This window comes from Caloenas nicobarica, chromosome 12, assembly GCF_036013445.1.
Source record: "Caloenas nicobarica isolate bCalNic1 chromosome 12, bCalNic1.hap1, whole genome shotgun sequence".
In the NCBI taxonomy this organism is placed as follows: domain Eukaryota; kingdom Metazoa; phylum Chordata; class Aves; order Columbiformes; family Columbidae; genus Caloenas; species Caloenas nicobarica.
This window is the reverse complement of record NC_088256.1, coordinates 14451564-14476624: the sequence shown is the minus strand read 5'-3', so window position 1 is coordinate 14476624 and position 25061 is coordinate 14451564. Positions and strand designations below refer to the sequence as shown.

Here is a 25061-nt window from a genome sequence, read left to right as displayed (position 1 = left end):
AGTGTTTTAGCCAAGAGTGACTGCTAAAGCTTTTGGAGAGGGTCTACACCAGCTTCCAGCATCAAGTATAGCCAGCCCTCACCAGAAAACATAGCAAGGAAGATGAATTCTTCAGTTTGGAGAAAATCTCCTGCCAGGCTGTGATACCACATGCCATTGCCACCAGAACAGCACTCAGAGCCCAGCCTCTGCAGGCAAAAGACCCCAAAAAATTAGGAAGCCACCACATCCAGCAGGCTACAGCCATTTCCCAGAAGTACTCAGAGCTCCTCACACTTTCTGCGAGGCAAAGTTTTAAATATTTAACATTGCCAACATGCAAGTTTAAGCAGTTCTGCTTTTTAAAAGCCTGCTGCAGACTGAGACAGGGTAAGATGTGCCCCAGACTGAGATTTCTGGGAAGGCATACCCTCCGTCCGCACTTGAAAAGTTTAATACTCAGTGATGCAAAGTCAGTCCCAGCACTTGCTGCTGCTCTGTTTGCATGCGCTGCTCCGTCAGGTGCACAGACAAATTCCAACTTTAAAACGCATTAAAACCCAAACTTAATCTTTTCGTTCTGCCTACAGCTATCTTCCTTTATCTGCTACAGCGTTAGGAATCACTAGATATTTTGCGAAGAAAATAAAAGCAAAACAAGTCGTGGCAGGGCAATCTCTGGCATGTGCTTGCGTCCACACAGCCAGCCAGAACGCTGAGCAGCAGCCAGCAGCATCCCAAGGCCAGCCCGCAGCAGCTGACACCCTTACCTTGCCTTTCCTCCTCTCTCAGGGAAGGCGAATCGCTCCCTCGCCCGGCCCAAGCGCTGAAGCGTCTCCCACACCCACGGCAGGGATCTGGACAGCCAGCATTCCTCCCACCATCCCCGCCCAGCAAATGGGAGGTCGCTTCCCAAGAGCCACAGAAGGGATGTGGTCATGTGGCAAAAAAGACGCATTAGGAACGGCTAAGGGACAAGACACTCAGAGCATCATATACACATGAAGCAAGGATGGGGGGATGCCCCCCCAACAACAAGCTTTTGTTCTTTTATTGTTTGACACTTAGGGACAGGAGGCAGTAAGATATAGAACTTTTAGATAATCAAACTTTTTTTTTAAATTAAAAAAAATAACACATTTTGTATTGCTAGCTCTCAGCTTGTCCAGCCAAACAGTGATATGGAGTTTGGATTTTGGTTTTTGTACTTATTTTATGGATGTCTTTAAAGTCACCAGCAGCTCATGAACAGAGCAATGAGGATCCAGACCTATTCGGCCTCAGTCCACACTGAAAGAAGATGCTGCCTGCTCTTTCACCTCAAGTTTCCTCCCTCAAAAATAAGGTAGTCTGAATGGGTGGTAAATACAGAGTTCAGAGCTGATCCATATAGTAATATATTGCATTACCTCAACAATTAATCCGTGTCTGCTCTAAAGGAAACACAGACAGACATCTGCTGCCAACCAGGAAAACACAAGAAACAGAAACATCATGTACTATGTTGGTGCTGATGCAATGCACAGGAGTAGAATCAATCACCAAAAAGGTCAAGTGGGATTTCCAAATTATAATCACATATTTCAGAAGTTTCTATTCCTGTTAAGTCCATAATGCTTGGGCCCTCCCATAGCTAAAAGGAAAGAATGTCACTTACTAATAAACACAATACTTGAACTAGTGATGAATTTGAAGAACCCATGACTGCTCTAAAAATTAAAAATACTTGACCAATATGGTCATTGGTTTTTTCTTTTTAAAAATGATGTCAGCCAGGAAAGTGAGTCATCGCCTATTCCCTTTTCTTGGGTATCACCTGAAAATTTAGCTTCCAGCTGTAAAGTTTCAAAAGAAGTACAAAAAAACACCCAACCCCAAACCCACAACTTGCCAGCTTCCTCGGGAAGGTAAATATAATGGAAACCAAAACACAGGGGTTTATGTGCAGAACTGCAGCTACCACTTAAAAGAAATTGGCTTGAAAAACACTTTTGCACTCTACCGAGACCATGTTGCCTGTGCGTCAGATGGGGTTTAAGGGGAAACAACTTTGCTCTGACTTGCATCAGCAACCAGCTTCAGCATCACATCAACTCCTTGGTGCAAGGAGCCCTTCTATCTGCTCTGATCCAAACCGGAGACTGCATCCAGTTCGCAAAGTTTTGGGACAAACACGCAACAAAACTGAATAAACTTCAGGGAGTTTAGTCTCTCCACTTTTTGCTGTGTGTGAGTGCATTGCACAGTATAAATTAATCCTGTAAGGTTTCGGAAGTGCTGAGGCTTTGGGGCTTGACAGGTCCTGGGGAGAGTGCGCCAAAGCCCAGCTCCCAAACCAGGTTGTGACTTCTTCTATCAACAGCAGAATCATTGCAGGAGCAATGTCTGATTTGGGGAAGGAAAAGAAAAAAACAAAAAAACCTCAAAAAACCAAAAACCTCCTACCCTTGTCTTTGGCATCTGTGTTGCTAGGATAGAAAAGCAGCACCTGCAGGTGTGCAGGTTGCAGGTTCACACTGCAGAGGCAGACACCTAAAAAACACCAGCACATGGGTCTTCCAGCCCCCACTTACTTCTCTTTTTTTTTTAGGTGAGTGTAAAGCATCCTACCAGGCTAACAGCTACTACTGTTCCCTCTGCTGGGAAGGGAAAGAGCATTGCTACCCACTGTCCCCAGTCAGCACAGATCCTCAGGGGCTCCACCATGAGGAGAAGTTTAACTGGTGCACACACAATGCACGTGAAATACCTATCTTCCACATTTGCAAAATATCAACAATAGCCAGTTTTTGCTTTAAAAGCACTCTGCTCTCCAAATACTCCAAATCCATTCTGTCGGTCCAGCCTGCAATTACACTCAAACCTAAAATAGCACTTTGACAGTGCATGCACTCACTCATCGGCACGTCATGCCCCAAGACTTGCTGTGCTGGGGTGTGGTGGCGGCAGGCAGTGAGCAGGCAGCTCCCCGGGCACTCCCTGCCCACTTCCTCCAGCATGGCTGGGCACACATCGCTCCCCACACTCTTCCAAAATAGGAAGTTTTACAATCAGGCTAGTGTATCAGTCTTTAAGAAAACCTTTTAGGGAAGCACAAGACGCCCGAGATGCTCAGAAGTTATTCTACTCAGGTGAGATGTCTGCTCTCCTGCATGGAGCATCAGGATGGAAAATGACACGCGAGGAGGACATGCAGCACTGACAGGATCCCTCCAGCACACCATTGCGCAAGGACACATCTCCTCCCCAGTTCTATCTGCCAAGTTCCACAGGGAAGCCACTAACAGGTATTTGCCCTCCAGAGGTTACTCAGCAACAGCTGTGGGAGTGGCAGGCACTGCCTTCCAGGTGACAGGGGAGCAGAGAGGGTAAATCCAGGAGTCACCTTGTCACTCTCACCACTAGCCCTCAAGAATGGACCCTTCGGCAAAGGTCTGGGGCAGGAAGGGAGCGCATACAATGTGCTGGCCTTCAGCTACAGCAGACTGTGCAGCCTCACTGCTCTCCCCAGCGAGTCCCGCCACCTGCTCCTGGACACCAGGCTTTCCTGCCCACTCCAGAAGTAGTCTTTTCCACCTCTAGTTAGCAATGCCAAGAGACTTACATCTTCCAATATTAGCATGACAAGGCAACTAATGAAACCCACGGCGATGCCCAAGTCCCTGAGCATGCTATACTAGCCCTAGTGATTTTTGGGAAGAGTTTCGCCTGTAGGCACCTCTAGCTTCTGCCTAAAAAAGCTGTTTATTGGGATATAGCCAGCTCCACTGCCATCCAGCCAAGGGGGTGTAGGACAAGTTGGGCCCCTCCAGCATCTCCATGCTAGAGAAACCCCCATGGCCAGAGGGCTGGGCTGGGCCACACCAGCCCCAGGAGATCCCAGAGCCAGCAGAGCATCAGCTGGCTGGGTGTCCAGAATCAGCAAAGGTAGCTCAGCTTCCTACCTCTGCCTGGCTCTGCCTGCTCTGGTGCCGCATAACAAGCATTTTCGGGAGCATCCTCCTGAAAGAAGAAGAGGGAGTGGACAGGGCCAAAGGAGTAACTAGCTGGAAGAGAAACCAGGTAACCCAAATAGTCTATCAGAAAGAGAACGCCACACTTTACGAGCCAAGGCTTTAGAGAGCAAAGCTGAGTGGCCAGTCACTATCCCATTTTTGGACCGGGATCAGTAACCATTTACCATGTGCTAGATGCTCCTTTCCGCCAGTTCTGTCCACATTCTCTTTTAAAGATAAATTATGCACAGATGGATAGAAGCACTCTCCCGTGTGCTTTTTAATACAAATTGAGGTTTTATAAGCTTCTTGCCTTTGCCTTCAGTCGTGACCAACTGTAGAGTACATTCCATCAATGTAAACAGCTATGGAAGGATTTGACAACAGAGGAGCAAGCATTTGACCTAAGTCCTCAATTTATCAGTGTTTTTAAAGAAAAAAAAAGATCCATCTTTGCTAGATTTCCCCCCTAAAAGCTTCCTGAGCTGCTCTTTCAGCAAGCCTGTCATCAGGAAGAAAGCAAGACATTAGTCAGGCTCATGCTTATTTAATAAAAAACTCGCATATGCAGCAGGGACGGAAAGTTAGTCTTTATTTAAAAAACACTTGCAAATCAGAGTATGATTTTTGCAGTGCAACACAGATCTGAGGACTTGCCTGATTTACCCTGCGCTCCAACAGCTATCAGCTTAGTAATTAACTGACTAGTTATTCACAGCCTAGAGCAGGGAGCCATGCAGTCACCAGAGAAGTCAGCAAGTATGCCCAGAACACCGTGCAAAGGATATCTCGTGTCTCGCTACTTCGTAAGGAAATCGGAGGCTCCACTGATGTCAGCTCCAGGAAGTGAGCCACAGGCAGATGATGCCGGAAGCAGGCTTTATATTTAGTACTGAGTCACCCACTTTATTAAATTCAAAAGACACAAAAGGTGGGTGTGGAGAGGGGACATGTGGAAAAAAATAAATAAATAAAGTTATTCCCTTGAGATCACGGGCAATGAGGAGTCCAGAGTTGGGTGGGGTTTTTTGTAAAGGGAGAGAAAAACTAAAGATGACCTGGGGAACCTTTTCTGTACTTTCACTGGAAAAGCAGTTGCCAGATGTACTGCACCTCCCAGGGCAGAAGCCAGCACTGAAGATGCTGCAGATGTTTGCAGTACCACCAGGGTTTGCTCCGGTCAGCCCCGCAGACAGGTCTCAGGCCTGAGCAGGGAAGCACCAGTTCTGGGGCACTTTCCCATCCTTCCTGCTACGTCATCTTTGAGCCAAAGCAGAAGCTGATAGAAGGAACTTGGAGCGGAGAATATTTCTAAGCCAGTTTTGCAGCTCCACCTAACTCATCATGAAGTGCACCTTGCACCTATCACACCCCAAAGAAAACACTTTTTTTGAGGCAATTACAACAGCATGAGGTGAAAGTTGATTAAGACCGAAAAGCCCGCAAGTTACTACTCAAGGAAATAGCGCTTTATAACTGAAATTGTGCTACTGAGGAACACAAGTGACTGCCCAAGATTTCTGAACAGGGAAGTTGTTCTAATCCATTTTCTGACAACATCAGTTTAGACACATTTATAATTGAGAAATGTAAAACATACATGTGGGCTGCATCCTCATGGAATAAACTTCAGATTAATCTGCAAAACCTGCAATTTAATAGGAATGTAGTTCTTTGTACTATGGTTTTTTGATATAAGGAAGAAAAAAAGTTTTAAGAGACAGCAGAAAACAATCTTAACTGCAGATTGTACCACAATACAAATGAGAGGAGTACATATTTGTTCACAAGAGGTTCATATTTTCATACAAGTTCATCATAAGCCTTTTAATTTTCTGTCAATGATAAATTCTCTGCAGAATGAGCAGCAGCAACAGCTCTGCAAAGTTTTCAGCTACTTAAGCCAGACTTTTCCCCTGAGAAGACTCACTTGCCAAATACTAAAACATAAATACTGTTACCAAAGCCAAGCACTGTACCTCATTTTGATTTTTAAAAAGTCAACAGCAAACAAGAGCTATCTCTAATGCCAAACACCACCAGTGACTTGCCTACAGAAGCAGCCTATTAGATTACTAATAAAATTGGTGTAATCTGTAAAATAAGATTACAACAGCAAAAAGGATGTGGCTTGAAAAATAAATCCATGGACTGCAGCAAGACCAGCAATTATGCAGAACCAGAGATCAAGGACTGCTGAAATATCTTCCACCTGTACAGAAGAGGAGGTTATACCACAGTAGTCATCACCCGCTCCAAACAGCAAATAGACATTTAGCCAACTGTTGACCACTGTCCAGACCAGTTTGCTGCAAACTGCTCCTGGCTGGTGGGGAGGCTGTGGGAGACTGCCACTGGGTGGCTCTTCAGTCCCACACAACTCATCTGTGGGTCACCTCCCACTATCAGAAAGGTTTAGGTGCTGGGGCATCAAGGCACAGCTGGTACAGTCACAGACCAACCTGTGCAGCAGCCCGTACGCCTAGCCCAGCCTATCAGCATCTTTGAGGAGTCGCTGGTATCTCATCTGGACATCCTGCCAGATGCTGGAGGCAGAAGATTCTGGCATGTGGCTCATGTTGTGCAAGTGGGCCTACAAATTCAGCTGTGTTCAACTAGTCCAGAATCTCATCTCAAGGGACCTTGAAGCTTTTCCTGGTATTTAGCTCATGCCTGCAGTTGTTGGCTTCCCCTCTAACAGCTCCTTTCGTCTCAGACCCCAACAGAAAATCTTCTGTAGGATGGACCTACTGGAGAGGCTAACTACAGGGGCTCCCGTGACTACTGCACTCTTTTCAGCATGCAGAAAGGTGAGGTAAGCTGGATTACCACTCACACATATAGTGCAAGTTGTCACCCATAGTCTTCAGGTCCCTAGGGTGTAATCTTCACCATACAGCTCATTACACTGTTAATTAGCAAGCTGCCTCAGATTTTCCGGCCCATAAAAAACCAGCTACTAGTAGCAGACCGATCTCTATGCTGTGAAGCCAGTCTTTGCTTTGACTCAGACTTCTTATACTCTCAAGTCTGTTGCTGCTTCTGAGTTTAATAATTTTTGAATTAGTAAAAAAAAAAAACCAAAAAGACAAAAAACCAAAACACACACCACAAAACCACCTCGTCCTTCCAAATTAAAAAAAAAATTTACGGTTCCTACATAAAGCCAAGACTAAGCAAGGCATGCTATTTGATAGAAGGCACGAAGCAACTTCACAGCTCAGGTAGGAAGGGAAGATCTATAGCTGGGAGCAATAAGACCACAACACAGATTACACCAATGAGGTCCAAATGCTGATGGAGAATATTAGCTACAAGTACTACACTTCAAAGGGCAATACACTAAAAGGAAGTGCAATACCTTGCTATGTGCCAAGCTGATATCAACCCAATGCGCAAAGCCTTAATCACTAAAGTGAATTATTGACCAGTACTGGTTGTAAAGGCTCTTGCATAACAGTGGGTTTCAAGGCCATTAGTGCAGGGCAGAATCTTACTACGTCTCCTGGCTTTCCAAGACCTCTTTGCATAGACCTTCAGACGACGAGGAGCAAACGGACCAACTAAAACAACCCTATATAACCCAGAGAAAGGGTATATACCTCTTGGAGAAGGAGGAGGTGGGAGGGAGGCACAAAAGGTCTTGTCATTTAGCAAAGGATCTAACTAAAGTAGGGTGGGTGCTGCCATACCCATCCATCCAGGAGAGCTACAGTAACTTCCAGGAGTTTCTGAGCTGGGCAGGAGCACAAGTTTTCAACAAGAAGTCTGACTATGCTGCCTCTGCTTGAGCATTTGGTTTATATAAAACAGTGGCAAGAGCCCAGCTGGAAATGAGATCAACGAGAACGTTACAAAGGGGTGGGCAACAGAAGGGCAGGGGCAGGATTGCATGGGAACCTCCCATCCATGTCCCCAAGGAAAACTTAGTCTCCACCTCAGCCGAACAGTGCAGAAAAGAACAGGCTAAAGTTTAGCTCAGACATTAAGGCCACTTATTCAAAATATTTTCAGTTTTCAGAAGGCCCAGTTTCCCCTCTCTCCTTATAGAAAGGTGAACTTCACCTAAATGAGGATTCAGAAACTTGCTTATTACTTCCAGAAGCACTGAGAAACATGAATGCATTTGTAAATGTGTTTCCATATTAACTTCCTTCAAAGTGTTGCTATGTCAGAAACAGTTCTTAAAAACAGGAGCCAACCTCCCTGCTTGTCTGCACAATAGCAATCATAACAGGATAACTTTACATACACCTACTACACCCTATGCATTCCCTAAAATAAAGTCCTCACGATCCATTCTTGAAGGCAAAACATTTTGTGCAGCATTCAGGAAGAAAAAGCTTAATCGCTATATTGCTTTGGAACTCGCTTCCTTTATTTCTGTGACCAGCTGGAGACAAGCAACTTGTTCTATGCTGGGTCAAGGAAATGTTTAAATAGAGTATTTATAGTGGAATATATATATATATGTATATACCATCGCAGTACTGCAGCTGCTCAGCAGTTGTAGCAGAAGGCAAACACTGCTTTAACCCAAGGAAAACAGCAACAGGCTGGAGTATCAGGCTGCTCATTAGCGTCCTGCTGCAGAGGCCCCAAGGCAGGAGAGCATCCAAGCCTGTCCCTGGGACGAGACTCAGCATCCTGGAATCTCAAAACCACAGCCCTGCTCCAAACCCAAACAAGGCTCCACAGACCCTTCCTGGCTGATTAGCAGGAAGGAGAGCAAGATAGCAATGGGAGCGTAAACAAGGACCTGGGATTTATGATCTTTCAGACATTGTTTAGCAAGTGACCCAGCTGAAGCACTGCTTCACAAAATATAAATGCCAATTACAGGGATGGGTAGCTTGAATTCAAGTTTCCACTTGGTTAGCGGTGTTCTGGACACACTGAGAACTTTCATGCTTGCCCAGCAGTTTCGTCTGCTGGGACGGGTTGCGCTGAGCTCTGCCAGAAAAACGAGGACAGCAACTGTGAAAGCACATGGGACCTCATCCATCATCCCCGTCCTTCCCACCAGGGCAGAGTCAATGGCAGCAAGTTCAGCCCTACTGTTCATGAAAGTAGAGCAAGACACCCTTCTACCTTGTAGCACTGGAGCGACAGTGGGAGAAGCAGATCAACAATCTCCCTCCTCTGCTATTTTGAGCACAGCTCATCAAGCAGAACTCCTGGCACCATGGGCTTCTGCAGCCAGGGCTGGGACAGTACCACATAGATGAACAACATCGCTGGGGCAAAGACCAATACAAACATTAAAAAAAAAAAAAAAAAAAACACAACAAACCTGATCAAATTTAGGAAGACACACATGCGTTGCTACAAATGTGGTAAACGGAAGTGCTCCAGTCGCCATTGGAAACTAATGGGTACTTCAGAGGTGGGATGCTCTCGTGAAGTGAAAAGACTAATCTCACCGCTCCATTGACAGAAACCGTATCACTCACAGCCACTATTTCTGGCACTAACAATGCAAAGTGTTACATGGTACTTCCAGTATGAAGCAGCAGGATCACACCTCACTTGCCCAGTCAGCTCCTGCAATGCCAAGCTGCAGAGACACTTTGAGGGAAAGAGCTTATAGAAAAGCAGGACTTTAGCTATATCTTTCAGATTACAACACAACAGGCAGGGAAGGGCATGTCAATAGCACACAGGTGACTGTGCAACCTTTTTTTGGTAACAACCCACTGTACATCACCCTCTACCTAATCCAGAGAGGCTACAAGCTTCTGTTATCCAAGGTCTTCAACCTGTGTTTGAAACATCTTGTGCATTCAGCTCTGGAGAGCACTAATTTAATCCCTAACATATTGGCAAAAATCAGTCCCATATATATAAATTGAGCACAGAATCACATGCTTTCCTGTTTTCCTTCTGGTATCAAAATACTTTTCATATGTCGATGGTCAGAGAAAAAAAAGCAAGGGAGAACAAAGGGGATTTTTCTTAAGCTCCATTTCCCATCACCTCAATGAGATATAACAATTTCAGTAGGAATCCAAAAGGATGTCCCTAGAGCTCTGCAATTAATCTGTTTGGTGGGTTTGGGTTTTGGTTTGGTTTTTGGTCTTGTTTTTTGTTGTTGTCCTTGCTGTTTTGGTTTTGTTAGTTTGTTTGGGTTTTGTTCGGTTTGGGTTTGGGTTTTTGGGGTTTTTTTGCTTTGGTTTGGTTTGTTGTGGGGGTTTTTTTAGGTTTTGTTTGCGGGTTTTTGTTCTTTTTTCTCTAGCAAGACAGTGTCCCCATCATCTGGAGCCCAGGCAACAGCAGCAGTTCTAGAAAACAAAACTCTGGCAGGAGCTGCACTAATGGGACGCAGGTCAGGGGCAGGATCACCTGCAGCACGTCAGATGTGAGCCCTCTCCAGCTATCGCACCAGCGGTCACTGACACCTCCTGCAAGTCCCAGCGTCTCCCCAAACCACAGCCCCATTCAGCACCTGATGCTGGAAACACTGACAGGGGACAGCAGCACTTCGGATGTTATCCAGTCTGCCCCATCTTGCAGAGTATCAGATTGTTGTCTTTATGCTTTTGCCCAAATTAGTGGTTTGCAGGTTTTTCCCCATCTTTACCTGGCCCTGCAGTGGGCAATGGTTCATATTGCTTTGTTCAAGTCCCTCTATCTATACCATTTTAAAAAGCAGCCCAACTAGCATTATTTTTTTTTTTTTAAGGAAAATTCTGTTTCCTCTAGCAAAAAAATGTCTGTAGTAAAGACATAACTGCAGGAGTCAGTTTTTCCACTTTAAGAATTTGAGATATGAACAAACAGCCCCTTGATTCACAGCTAAAGTAAAAACAGGCAACCAAGCTAGACAAAGGCTGAAGGCTCTGTCCCTAGGCTTTGGGAGAAACTAAATCTTTCTAGTATCCTCCCACAGCCAGTTTCATGACTGTTTACAAAGGTTTTATAAGAGAGACAATATTTCACATTTTTATGTTTTTTTACAGTCTAGTCTAGAATAGAAGAACCAGAAACAGAACAGGCCAAGGCGGTGTCTACAAAAACTGCAGAGAAAAAGGCATTTCAGAGACTCATTTGATCAACAAGGTCACGTAAACCATTCCAGGCCTACAGGGCATGCTAGCCATAAACAGTCACGGAACAGGCAATGTGCAGAATCTCCCTGCCCTCCTTCCATCGCACTTCCCTGCTCATTTATTCCCACCCCAGCCCTAAACCACTGCACGGACTTATGGCTAAGCTGGAGTAGCTGGCATTTGCTACCACCCTGTAAAACAACTTGCTGCCTCACACAAGCATGGCCAAAGACAGTGGAAAACAAACTGAACAACACAAGAAGTCAACTGCTGACGTTCATGAGGCAGAGAACATGCCCAGAGCAAGGAGACACTCGACTCTTCCCTTTTGTTATCCCATGGCCAACCACTTAGATTTGCCTGAAAAATCTCGGCCTTGAGGCTTGGCTTTTCCAGCAGGCAGTGGTAGAATGAGATCACCACACCAGATGCTGTCAACCTCTTGCCCTTCATGTCTCTTTCCTGGTTTATGAGAAGAGGGAGGAGTGTGCAGCTCAGGTCTGGACAGACAGGACTGAGCTGGAGGCTGTGGGGCAGAAGCATTCTCCTGGCCCTTGCACTTCTCCCCACACCACTTGATACTTAAACTGGCAGCCTAATGCCCAGTGTAGCCCCAAAATATGGTTCTTCTTCTTAGGCCAGGATTGCTATCTCCCCTTGAATGCATGGCCCCCAGCCATCGGAGCAGCACATATGTCCTTTCTTCTCACCCAGCTCCCTGCCAAGCCCATACAACCAGGTAGCAGAGCAGTTGTAGGAAGCACTTGCCTTCATTTTCAGCTGGCCATAGCACTGTCCTTCCTTCCTAGAGCTAGTGACCTGTAAGTCTGCTGAACCTTCCTCCATGAAAGCACCTTTGTATCCAGGAACCTCTTCCACTTGCAAACACTTGCCCCAGAGAGTGGAACCTCAGGGTCCTCTTGTCACCTGTGAGACATGTTGCTATCGCACTGTGATGTTACCATCACGTGTAATGAACTATAAAAGCTCCTGCCAGTATATTCTTAACAACTGCCTAAGCCAGATAGGCATTCAACGAATCAATAAAAGGCCTTGACTGCTTCCTACCCCTAAAGCTCAGTGACACAGCATCCATTCTTCTCTTCATCCCATTCAGCCAACTCTCTCCACTACAAGTATGGACCAGGGGCTCTTTCCAGGCTGCTGGACTGCAGAACCTGTGGTCTACAGTTTTCAACTCTCTCAGGTCCTGCAAGAAGCATGGCTAAAATTTTACTCAGTATCTACGATAACTATGTGGCTGGCAGCCAAACACTTGGCTGTATACCTCCCTGACACTGGTCACCTTAGCACTTTTGGATGAACTAGCAAAAACCAGATTTTCTGAAGCATTTTACAGCTGAAAGGCTTCCCGTCGTTGCCAGTGCCCCAGAAACCAAGATGTGAACATGTTGTCTACAGTTTTCAGCCTGCTGAAAAGAAAGGCTATTTTTAATCCAAGCCTACGTAGGGTGGGGCTCAGTCTACAACCAGGCCAAAAAGCCACTATAATCCACAAGACTGGCAACTTTTGCTTGCAGGCTGATGTCTGTTCTATTTTGGGGTTGGGAGGAATTTAGAATAAAAAGATATGTAAATTAAAAACAAAGGAGGCTATGAAAAGTGAATAAAGGGAAGGGCCAGACTTATCCTGTGTATTTTGGTCTAAAGAACATGTCTGTAAAAGAACACGAATCAGAATTATTTTCCATTTCCTACAGCAGTTTATAAAGTATCATTTACAACATGGGCTGAGAAGTGTATTTTGTACAGGAGCAAGAGCCAATCTGTGGCTCCTTGCACGGCAGTGAGACCCTTGGGAGTCACCAGTCATGGACACACCACCATGACCCTACACAAGGTTTCCCATCTCAGACACCAGTACAGCAGCTGCTGGGACACCTTGTTCTTTTGTGATATTGGCATTGCAAAAAAGGCAAAGCAAAGCCACCAAAGTAAACTGACAATGGGAAAATAAGTGAAGTTTTGCTTATTTAGGGTTAAAGGCCAACAGGCGACCAACCAAGAGCAGAGATGTTTTGTACGCTCTCAGCACCTTAATGAACCCAACATCACACAGACTTCCTACATTAACACACCACTAGGTTTTAGCTGTTACAGGCTCGATCTGGCATTCAAGCCAACTCAACACAGCCACTTACTCTGCCATATTATCCCATGTTCTTTGCTGTACACAGGTCATTTGTCTAAAAAAGGGCACATATAGCTTCTCTCACTGTCTTCAAATGTCCTTTTAAAATCCATCCATCCGTCAACTGTGAGACACTCGCATAGGCATCAGCATCTCTAGAGCTGCTCCTTCACCTGATCAGAGCTGGATTATTAACCCCACTGCAGAAGTCTGCAATTACTTCTCTTGGCAGAATGCAAAAAGGGCAGAATAGAAAAGACAGTGCACCAGGCTAAGTGGAGGACCAGCAACAATGAACCTCAAGCACTGCTATCATTTCAGCCTTAGACTTCTTCGGAAAAAAGCCAACATCTAAGCAACGCTGAGAAATTCAACTCAAATTTTACAAGCATAGCAGCAAGGCTGGATGCTGAATGCCTCTTAACATTAGATAAAATGTTCATGGCCAACATCATTTCTTCCTTCCTTCCTTGTTCCACTCCTAAGTGACAGCACCAACTACCTGGTCTTTCACTTCCATCACTAAGGGCAATATGTGACGGGGAAACCGTGAATGAGATGGCAAACTACTTTCAGCTTTAAAAAGAAAAGAAAAAAAAAAGCTTACTTCAAAACATCAGAAATTAGGCCTCCTGCAGAGACACTACACCTTATCTTCTCTTGAAGGTCACAGTGACAGTCTCTCTTCCCGGCTATGCAGTAGAGACTCCTAGCAGCATCTGTGAGCTGTCACTCTTTTCACAGGAACAAAAAACCTACTGAAGAGGCAGGAAAAACAGCTGTAAGCATTTGAGAGAAGGAAATGAGACACGGAGACTGGTTAGAAACATATGGCCCATATGGATTGACATGAGCAATCGGCAGCACTCCTAACCAGAGCTTCCTCTTTCAGACAGTTGTCCTGCTCCCCACATCCTCAGATGCATGTCAAACCAATAATTATTTTATTTCTTCCATACTGATTCCCAAACATCAGTAGTGCACAGGCTGCCGCACCCCTGGGGACAGTCTGGATGTTGCAGGTGGAGCCAGTTCACCCCCAGGAATGTGCACATTGCCACACGGCACAGGGCGTTGGAGACCATGGACCAGCTGGCACAGGGGGACACAAGGAAAGGGACCTAAGGCAAGCAGCCCATCTGACAGGGATGCTGCATTCCCACAAGCAGCAGTCAGCCTCATGACTCACGGCTGCTGAAAGGTGGAGATAAACTAACAGGAATCAACTGGCAAAACAAACAAAAGGGAAAGAATGGCCCTCAAAAGCTCCATCTCTGCTGATAGCAACTCTCCTGGGGACACAGAGGCCTCCTCTTCATCATCGCTCCACTCACAAGCCCAGTGACAGAACTAGCTTTGACTAGCCCAAGTGTTAACCCACAAAACCCAGATATGAAACACTAGCTGTCAGAAGAGCACGCATGATATAATTCTTCCAAGCAGGCCAGACAGGACTTGCTTGTCATTCTTGGCATTTTTAATCTATTACCAAAAAAGCCAACAGATGACAGATTCCCAGGAGACTGGCGGATGCCACAGTGACTGAGTGCACTGGCCACCACCTCTCAGCACCCTGTCCAGGGAGGTCCACACCCCTGTAATGAGAACAGACCTGTCGGGAGAGGGTGGACCGGGCCAAGCGGGCAGTCCTGCTGTCAGAGCAGCTGCCTCTTGGCAGCACTGATGTCAGATGTGGCCACCACAGGGAAGAGCTTGATCACCTCCAATGCCACCACTTCCGAATCAAAGTGTGGTATTAGCAGAGGGCAGATGGGCATGTCCTCTCCTCCCACCCTCCTCTCCAGCCCTTTTAAGTGGAGACTTCCGTCTTCCAGCTCCATCAATTCATCGCGTTTTCTTGCTCAGCCAGTATGAGAAGAAAGGTTGCTGGCAGGTCACACAGAGTACATCAAAACCTTATCACGCAAGGTCACACTGAATGCCTGAAATGTCAGACACAGAATTGGGCTCTGCATCTTTCATCTGTAATCAAATAATCTCTTCGGTCATCAATTACAAAAGAGGGCATCCATCACCCTGCACAGGAGCTTGTACTCCATGCCACAGCAGATGCACCCTGGGACCTGTGCTGAAGCCACATGCCAAGGGAGACTGTGTGAGCTGGGGGCTGCAGATGGGGCAGGAGGATTTCTGGCAGCTGGGTACCCTGTCCCCAAGCTGATGGCACAGTGTGGCAATGCCACCCAGACAGGTTCATGCTGCTTGCAGGTAAAGCAGAGGAAATCTACGCCCAACCTAGCCCTTCAGTTGGGGAAGGGACCTGCACAAAGCAGGAGACTTCTCAACGGCCATGCTGCAGCACCCCAAGTGAATCTCACAGCACAGAACATGATGGAGAGGCATTACTGAAGTCTCCACTTCAGAAAAAAAACCTGACCAAGAGGCAGGAAGTACATCCAGGACAGGAAACACTAGTGAGGATGGACAGGACAAGCCTCACCCATTAGCTACAAATTGAGCACTGAAGAGCATGAAGTCAGCAGCTGCTAAGACCGAAGCTGTACTAAATGCTGCTCTAAGTGCCACCCACCCCACACCCACTCCCAACACAGCCCACGCTGGTGATTCCTACTTTTAATTCCCTACCACCCAGTCAATCCAAGCACCCATATGAACACCCAAATCCAAGCATGTGGAGCAGGGCATATAACTGTAGCCTATTCACGGCCAGCAGTCACACAGCTGAAAGCAATTATAGCTGCCCAGTCACTGTCAGCCTCTGCTCAGAGGACCTCCAGGATGGCCAGTTAGCACCATTTCTCCCAGCCACACCACCCAGAGCCCAGGTGCAGACCATCACTCAACTGCCTTCAATCAAGAGGTGACGCCTCTCACCATTCCCACCTACTCATCTACCAGCAGCAAGAATTGCAGGTACTTCCAGGCTGGACAAGCAGGGAAAGCCAATTTTGGTTTAGAGCCTGAGCAACTACTCTCTGGATGGTCAGAGGGGAAACAGTTCTTCCATGCACGCCCCCACCAGCAGCACTGCAGCCAAGAGCTACTCACCACAAACACAGCCCTGCTTGTGCAACAACCCAATTCCCAAAATACCAATAGGAATGTATGTGCAAAGATGTCAACAGATGCCTGTCAAATGGTTCGGGGACCAGGGATAAGAAAGAGCAAGGTGATATTGTGGCATTCATTGGAGTAACCCAACAAATACTGATTTAATACAACCTTGCATCACCCTCAAGAGCTGGTCTCAGTTTTGCAACTTACTTGAAATTAAAAGATATTGAGGATGTTCTGCTCTGCATATGCATTAAAGTTACATGATAAATTTGTTAAATTCAGTATTTAATGCTACCTTTTCAAGGTATCTGGTGGTAGAATTTTCTGGATTCATGTTTGGCATTTTTGATGTAATTACCAACTTTAATTACTTCATGAACTCAATGTTCAAAAAGATACACAGAATACTTAGTACACAATGGTACTTAGTTCAAAAAGTAGAGTATGCAAAGGTTGGTAATTAGTTAACAAATATTAACACATCATATTGTGGCTATTTCCAATATGACAAGGAACTTCTCAGTAGTAACTAATAAGATAAAAATTAATATCTGTTATTGCACCATGCAGGTTGATAACTTGTCAGTCACACGTTTAAACAACTGGCACCAAGACATGAGAATCTGCTTTTCTGTGCTCAGTTACTGCTCTAACATACACACAACCAAAGCTAATGGTCAAAGTCTGAAGAAAACACCAACATGAACTATGTTTCTTTTGCTGTTTGTTGCTACTGTGTGGCACACTGATAAAAACCAAGTTGTAGCCACATAAATTTCACCTGTCCTATTCTCTGCAACCTGCAAAGCAACCCTGTAGCAGTTGACATCTCTGTCCTTCTGTCTCTACCTTTGCTTTCTAACTCTCTTCTTGCTCAGAAGCATCATCATGTCCCTGCACGGATTCACCTGCCTCCCAGCAGAGCAGATTGCGAATCACCTTGAACACCATTGTCAAACGCCATTAGTGAGCTGGGACTTCGCTTTCCTTGCAGGGCTCGGCTGGATCTGTACAAAATCTGTGCTGGAATAATGCAAATGGGCCAGATGCTGCTTTACCATCACTTCCTCTGCCATAGGCAGTGCACATGCAAGAAAATCAAGCTAACAGACCAGTATCTAAAGAGGGACAAATGTCCCCAGAGGATTCTGGTCCACAGCACTAAGCATTTTAAGAAGGAAAGAGATATAAAACATTGTAACTTCAAACAAACAAACAAAACCCCGAAACAAACAAAAAACCAACCACAACACCGCCACCAAAACAAACAAGAATCAACCACAACACCATCATCAAAACAAACAAAAACCAACCTGAAAAAATGGGTATCAAGCAGAACTCACTCGGTCTTTGGTTTTGCTGAAACGCAGGCTCTTTTTTTTTTCCCACCACCTATCATTTAGTGCTATGTAGAACAGGTTACCAAGAACACAGATAAGGTGTACTTGGGCAACGTCACCAAGTAAGCTACTACCACCTGAAATATGACCACCAAGACAACCTTAAGTAGTAAATGTAGCTGTCATAAGTGATCAAGTGTACTTACTACTGATCACTTGGCTTTGGTGAACTTTATGAGTTTCACTTGGGCCCACCTCTCAAACTTGTCAAGGTCCCTCTGGATGGTATCCCGTCTGTACAGTGTCGACAGCACCACACATTTTGGTGTCACCAGCAAACTTGCTGACAGTGCACTCAGTCCCACTGTCCACGTCACTGACAAAGATGTTAAACAGCAGTGGTCCAAATACTGATCCCTGAGGAAAATTGCTTGTCACTGGTCTTCACTTGGACATCAAGCAACTCTGAGTGGGACCATCCAGCCAATTCCTTATCCACTGAGTGGTTCCATCTGTCAAATTCATGTCTCTCCAATTTAGAGACAAGGGCAGTGTCAAACGTTTTGTCCATGTCCAGGTAGATGATATCTACCTTCTCTTATCCATCCACACTGTAACCCCATCGTAGGAGGCCACCAAACATCAGGCACAATTTGTCTTTAGAGAAGCCATGACAGCTGTCACCAGCCACCTCCTTCTTTTCCATGTGCCTTAGCATTGCTTACAGGAGGATTTGCTCCGTGATCTTGCCAAGCACAGAGATGAGACTGTAGCTCTCCAGGTCTTCCTTTTTTCCCTTTTTAAAAATGGGGGTCATGTTTCCCCTTTTCCAGTCAGTGGGAATATCTGTCAGTTCCCTCAGGACCTGCGGATGCATCTCATCAGGTCCCATGGACTTGTGCACCTTCAGGTTCCTTAGATGGTCTCAAACCCGATCTTCTCCTAGAGTGGGAGGTTCTTCATTCTCCCAGTCCCTGCCTTTGCCTTCTGCAACTTGGGCGGTGAGAGTAGAGCACTTGTCAATGAAGACTGAGGCAAGACATCTTCTCCCAATGCATTACACTATGCACATTAGCAAAAACGCAACTCCTGCACTGATGCTCCAATGAATGAAGCACTTGTAGTTTTACTACAGAAAAGACAGAGACAGTACTTCCAACATGAAATTTACCTATAAAGCTATTCACAAGGCCCTTGGATCACTTAGATCACTGGCAGCTGCTCAAGCAAAATTACTTAATTACTGTCCCTAACGTCCTTCTCAATCAATCATTGAGAAGCATTCTCATTTACTTCCTTTATCAGAACTTTATTATTTCCACTTCTCCAAAGCCAGTTAAGTCACTGCACTAGAGAGCCAAGTAAACACAGGAAAGAGTTACTAGAAGATCCCACATGAGTGAATTCACCGGCAAACCCATTTAACATGGCTGCAATTCCTTCACTCACCATCTTAATCTCCCAACAATTGAAACCCGGGGTAGAGAAGTCAGTAGGAGAGCCCCAGGGGAAGGAGTTCCTCTGCATTTATCCCAAATCCAAGCATCCATCAGCTGAATACCTAATGAAGTCGTCAGTCCCCAGAGCCCTCCCCACTGTGAAGATAATCTAGCCAAAACTGGTAAATAGGTTTCTGAAGGTTTGGGCATTCTTTAATCTGGGGACACGTTTGCCTACTTTATAGAAGGGGAAACTTGGTCAGATTAGCTCTGATAATAGAACAAAGACCCTGGTTAAGCATAGTTCTTTACATCTAACACTAAATAATCACATTATGATCTCTTAATCCAGACAAAGAATGAGTAATTCATCTTTCACAAGCAAAGAATTCTTTCAAAGGAGCTTGGTTACAACCAAGCAACATCCTCAAATTGTTAAACTTTTGGCAAGATTAACAGGCTGTGATAACAGCAGTGTTTCAAAAATATTTCTCTTAACAAATTATTTTATAACTTTTTTTTTTTTTTAAGAGTTATTCAGATGCAAACCAGCAGATCTGGAATTTAAGTTCTCTGCATGCACACACCCCACAGAAGGCCATCAAATAACCCTGCAGCAGAAGTCAGCTGCAGAATATTGCACCCAGAGGACTCGCCTTGTGTCCACTAATCTCCTTGAAACCCTGCCCTCCACTGACAAACTACCAGGAGCACCTCTTTGCACAAGATTTCTTTTCAAAACAGATTGAATTTCTATACATCGTTATGCACCGCACTAACATATGTTGATCTCTATAACTATTCCCTCTTTATATCCAGGTTCCAGCTGTTGTCTTTAAAGTTACTCTGACCAAGTCTCCCAGCATTAAGGAGTTTTTCTTCTCAGGTTACCAGGCTCATTGGAGAAGTCACAAGTGTTACTGGTTGAACAATAGCTCCAAGTTCTCATGCAAAAGCAATTTATCTGAGATATCTATTATCTTTTATAGTCTCTTCTACGGACTGACCAAAAACAGGAAGCCAAGCTCTCATGTGCACATGCATTCCACTGGGATTGTGTAACAGCAATAACAACATCAGAGGCTGATTCAACAGCGTTTGCTCAGAGCTATACCAAGAGCTCTCCTGAAAAGAAATGAGTTCAAGTGATGCTCTGCTGTAGGGATGCTATTACAGAGCAGACACAGGCAGCCTGTCCCAAGAAAGCATTAGCCAGAGTTTAGACTCCCATCCACACATCTCACCACTATTTCCACTTATACAATAACTTACAACTGAAGTACAGTCACGCTGCAGAGTTTGTTACCTCTGTGAGCATTGAGACTTGATGCCATCCATTAGAATGCTTACAGCCAGTGCCAGGGTGCCCCAGAATTTCCTATGCAAAGGAAAGTCTAAAGCTTCTCCTCCTGAAAAATTCCTTGCTCTTCCCCTTCCCTTCGCAGGCTCCCGACAAGAAGCCATTGTTCGGGGGAGCAGGGTGACACTTCCTCTCCCAGTCCAAATTAGAGATGTATAAAAATAAACCCACACAGCTGTCCCACTGCTTCACTTTACTTCACCCCACTTCAATTAGATGAGAAGTTGGGTCCAATTTCCTCACTATTTCTGCTTTTGGGAATACTATCCTGCATAAAAGATAAAAGTTAAATGCAAACTGAAGCCCCTTTTCAGTACTGCTCTGCGGGAACCCGCAGCGGGAAGCAGCATCTCCCCTCCCTTGCAGCCGGGCTCTGCTTCTATCAACTCGCACAAAGCCTGAAGTTTTGCAGAAATTGGGGCTTTCGCTGCGCGCCCCTCTCTATCCCAGCGGCGGAGCTCACGGCCCGGCCCGGCCGCACAAAACCCACTAACAGCGGCCACGGGGCAGCGCATCTCCCGCGCCGGGCCCGCCCCGGCTCAGCCCGGGGGTGAAGTTTTCCAGAGGAATGAATCAGCCAAGTGCCTTTTTATCGCCGCGGGGAGGCTGGAAGGGGCGGCAGGAGCGCGCCCAGCAGACACGCACTCCGCGTCCCGGCGCGCACCGATGCGCGCTGGGCTCCGCGCCCCCCAACCCCGGCTCCGCGCAGGACTCCGCGCCCTCTCCCCGCTCCGTGCCCGTCCCGCCACCCCATTGTCCCAGGACTCCCCCGGGGCGGCAGCGCGGGGACACGCCCGGCCGGGAGCGGAGCCGGGCGGCAACGCGGGCTGGGCTGGGCCCCGCGGAGCCGCTGGGGCCGGTCGGCGTCTCCCTCCCCGCCGCTACTGCCGGGATGCTCCACCCGGGCCGGCGCGTCTCCGGGCGGCGGGGCGAGCGCCGGCAACTTTTCCCAAGTCGGAGCCGCGCTGGAAGAGCTCCCGGTAGCGCTCACCTCCCGTGCGCCGCGCAGAACCGAGCCGATCCGTCCTGCCGATCCGTGCCCCAGCCCCGCTGCCCGCGCTCGGCGCGCCCCAGCCCCGCCGCCCTGGCCGGATTGGGCCGTGCGCCTGCACATCACGGCGTCCCGGCGCGGCGATTAGGCGGTCGAGGAGTCACTCAGGGCGGGGAGGAGCTGCGGCCCCAGCCAGGGCGCGCTCCCGTCCCCACCGGGCTGCTCTGCCATGCCTTGCCCTGCCCGCATCCCTTGTGTCCTGCATGTATCCCACCTCCCGTGCATGCGTTCCTCCCGTCCTGCAAGCATCCCTCATTCTTCCTCTGTACGCAACTCTCTTCCAAGCAGGCATGCCTTCTTCCCTACAAGTAACCCTGCCTTCTCCTGGGCTCCCACTCCTTCTTCCATGCAAGACTTCAACCTTTCTCCCATACGTGGGCAGCTCTGGCTCCCTCAGCCCTGCCGCACAAACAGAGGAGCTCTGGGCTCCCCTTGCAGTCTCCCCTTTTCTCCTGAGGAGCAATCCTGCTGGGTGGTGCTGAGGATGCCCAGGGGAAGCTGGTGCTGGTAGGCACACTGGGCAAGGGGCTCCCCACACAGAGGGGCCAGGGGCTGGCCCAGAGACTGGCTCCCACGAGGAGCATGTGGGGTATGAGTGCCTGGGCCCTTGCACCCTGTTCTCTGTGCTCCTGGGCAGAGAGCGTTGCCACAGCTTTTCCCCATCCAGCCTCCGGTTGTCTGATTTGGGATAGGTGACCTCATAACTGTCCTAATTTCTGCATTTGCCACACAGACATTCACACCAAAAATTGCTAGAAGGGCTCAGGAAACCGAAGGCCTTAGGGATGCTTTTGCATAGAAGTGGTGAAGAACAGAAATTAATTCAAGAGAGGCCTTGAACCGAGAAAGAAAAAGCAAAAACCTGCTCTGGGAAGAAGGAGGTGAATGGAGAGAAGGAGCTGCGGGTCAGAGCTGCACTGCAGAGCTGGGCCAGAAAAGGGGGAAACCATTTCCCCCAGTGAAGGACCTCACACACCCCAGCAACCCGACTCTGCCACCTCCACCAGGACCAGGAGAAAACACGGGTTCAGGTATTAATACCTTCTTCTGGTTTCAGGAGAAAAGCAAATATGTGTTCAGGCACAGAAGACCCTTTTTGGGTCAGAAAGATGAGCCATTCCTGTGCCTGGAGGTGTGAACAGTGCAAAGTAATCAATTCAGGCGTAAAATAGGAACATTAATGCAAGGCGCTAGCTCTTGTGTAAAGTGATAGTACATGTCCCTTTTTTTGTGTTTAACTATTTTCCACCACTGCCAGAAAAATTAAAATTGTAGAAATGTGACAGTTACCTAACAAACTATTAATAGATGAGGTGCACACCAACATTAGATCATTCTCTCTCTTCTCTTTAAAAATTAAATAAATGTAGGGCACATTTGACTAGAACTGCCCAGTAAAATTCATTGTAATGAGTATTTATTTCTCTATGTTGCCAATGTTACAGGTGCACATTTCTGGATCTGAATTGCATAGTCACACATAGCAAATCTTTGTATGAATTAGTTACAGAAAGACTGTCAGTCCGATCATTACAGAATAAAACAAAACGCATTTCATTGTCAAAACCGTCAGGAAAAATAATTTTGCAGTTAATTTTCCAAAGCTACAAAATGACAAGGTCTCAGAGTGGTCTCACATGATGGAAGTGACACAGTTCACAGTGGGAGTTTCCTCATCACATTAGCAGGAGCAGCTTCCTGAGAAGAATTAGACTCTCTTCTGTTCATCCTTTATTCTTTTTATACAGTCAGATTTCTCACTGGATGTCAGAGACTCTTACATATTCATCAGTTTATTAGACTGACTCTCAGGAGATAGGAGTAATAATTTTATAATGATTTAAAAGCTTAGGTCAATTCGACGCTCTGTGGTGGCAGTCCTGTGTTCAGATTATGTCAATGTTTCACATTGCTTTACAAACACAACAGAACTGTGAATATTTCTGATTCTGGTTGCAAATTTTAGCAAAAAACCCCCAAACACTTTAGATTTTTTTTTTGTCAGATTTTGCTAACACGCCGACATAAAAGAGCTACAGACATGAAATCATCTTTGTAGATCTTGCCTATTCAGAAAATGCAGATTACACGTTTCCGTGCCCTGCTTTTGTCCAAACCAGTAGTATGAAACAGGCAAGTCTTTGTTCTCTAAATGAGGGAGCAAAGTATTAAACATATTGAACATTTACCAGTTGTCTCTTCACTAGGATTTCCCCATGTCTTCATACACACAAAAAAAGTTAAGCTGTAGTAGACAAATCCATTAATTCAGCTACAACCACTGCTTAGCATCCTGATATAGTCATCAAGCTCTGTTTAAGATTTTTATTGCATACTCACTGTAATTACTGTATTCTGAGTGAGAAGTCAAAATATGGAGATTCATTTTACACACAATTAGCAAATGCCTTCTTTGCAAAAACACACAACTGCATGTTCTTAGGTGATTATTTATGGTTAAAAACACTCATTAACACAGACACTATCTTGCCTTTTCTCACAAAAAGTAAAAAAAAAGGCTCAGCAACGACTGTTTTGTGAAACAGTGAATAAACTTTTTCAAGAGCACCTGACTGCATGCAGTGTAATTCTTATTTCACTCCATCCACAGGTGATGTAGCTGGGGAAGGAAAGGTGAAATCTTGGCTAAGGTCACAGGGGAAAAATCTGTTTCCTTATAAAAAGTCCCATGGAGATTTTAAACAGAGACAGAAGCACAGGGTGGATTTGGAAAAACAGTGTTAGGCAGTGTTTGAAATTATGTCTGAGACATTTTTAAAGCCCTTTCAAAAATATTGCTATGAAGAAAATGACAAAGAGCACTGTTTACACAGAGGGACTTTCCACATAATGGCATGCATGAACAGAGAGGTTAGGGCAGACAGGCAACAGGTATTTCCATACTGATTTACACTGTGGGTAGTTTTATTTAATATGACTTTTAAATAAAGTTGTAGTGAAATATTTTTTTGTAGAAAATATGCACTTATAAGATGCCGACTTCACGAACTACTAGCATATAGAAACTTAGGAGTAAGAAAATAGGCTGTATTTTTTGAAGTTTAAAGAGGGCTTCATTAGTTCTTTTCTTCAGCAGACTATGGTGAATTGAACAGGTATCAGAAAATGCCCTGGCTATAGAGCCACAATGGAAGGACTGCATGCTGGATTTTTGAGTTAAACATTTTTAACTGTAAGACAATGAAGTTCCATACATGCGGTTTATTGTAATAATCCTCACCAGACAGCTGGAGGGCTGACCCTGCCTCCAGTATGACTTTGTCACTGACTCCAGTGGAAGCTGGACCCACCCTTAACAGACTTTGCCACTGCCAAATTAATGTTAATGTGACTCTGCGCCTACAGAAGTAAAATGAATTTTAATTATGTCTGTTAAAATGTTTCTTGTCTGGTAGCTTAGCGATACATCTCCTGTACTGCTTTTCTATTGTATAAATCTTTACTTTTGGCTGGGTTATTGAATAACATGTGGTTTTAGCATATAATTATGGTCACTTACCTGTGAGAGTGTTTTACTGAGGCAATGCTCAGATGAAATAAAGTTGGGGAGGCACTATAAGGATAAATAATGCTTGTTTTCTCAGTGGTAAATCTCTTTTCTGACTGAGAGCTCCTGCCAACTTCACTAACCAGAAA

The 25061-nt window shown here is 45.9% G+C and overlaps 1 protein-coding gene across 3 annotated transcripts in view; it reads right to left on the bottom strand.

Annotated features, from left to right (window-relative positions):
- PLS3 (plastin 3) overlaps window positions 1-21460 on the bottom strand; it is a 54307-nt gene extending 32847 nt beyond the window's left edge. The window contains exons 1-2 of one of the 3 annotated variants that reach the window (XM_065643307.1): window positions 21345-21460; window positions 13783-13933 (exon numbers count right to left, since the gene is read on the bottom strand). The gene's annotated coding sequence lies outside the window, so the exon portion shown is untranslated. Of the gene's footprint in view, window positions 1-749; window positions 824-13782; window positions 13934-21344 lie in introns of those variants that run through there. The other 2 variants (XM_065643308.1, XM_065643309.1) reach the window with 2 other exon arrangements.
- Between the last annotated feature and the right edge of the window lie 3601 nt (window positions 21461-25061).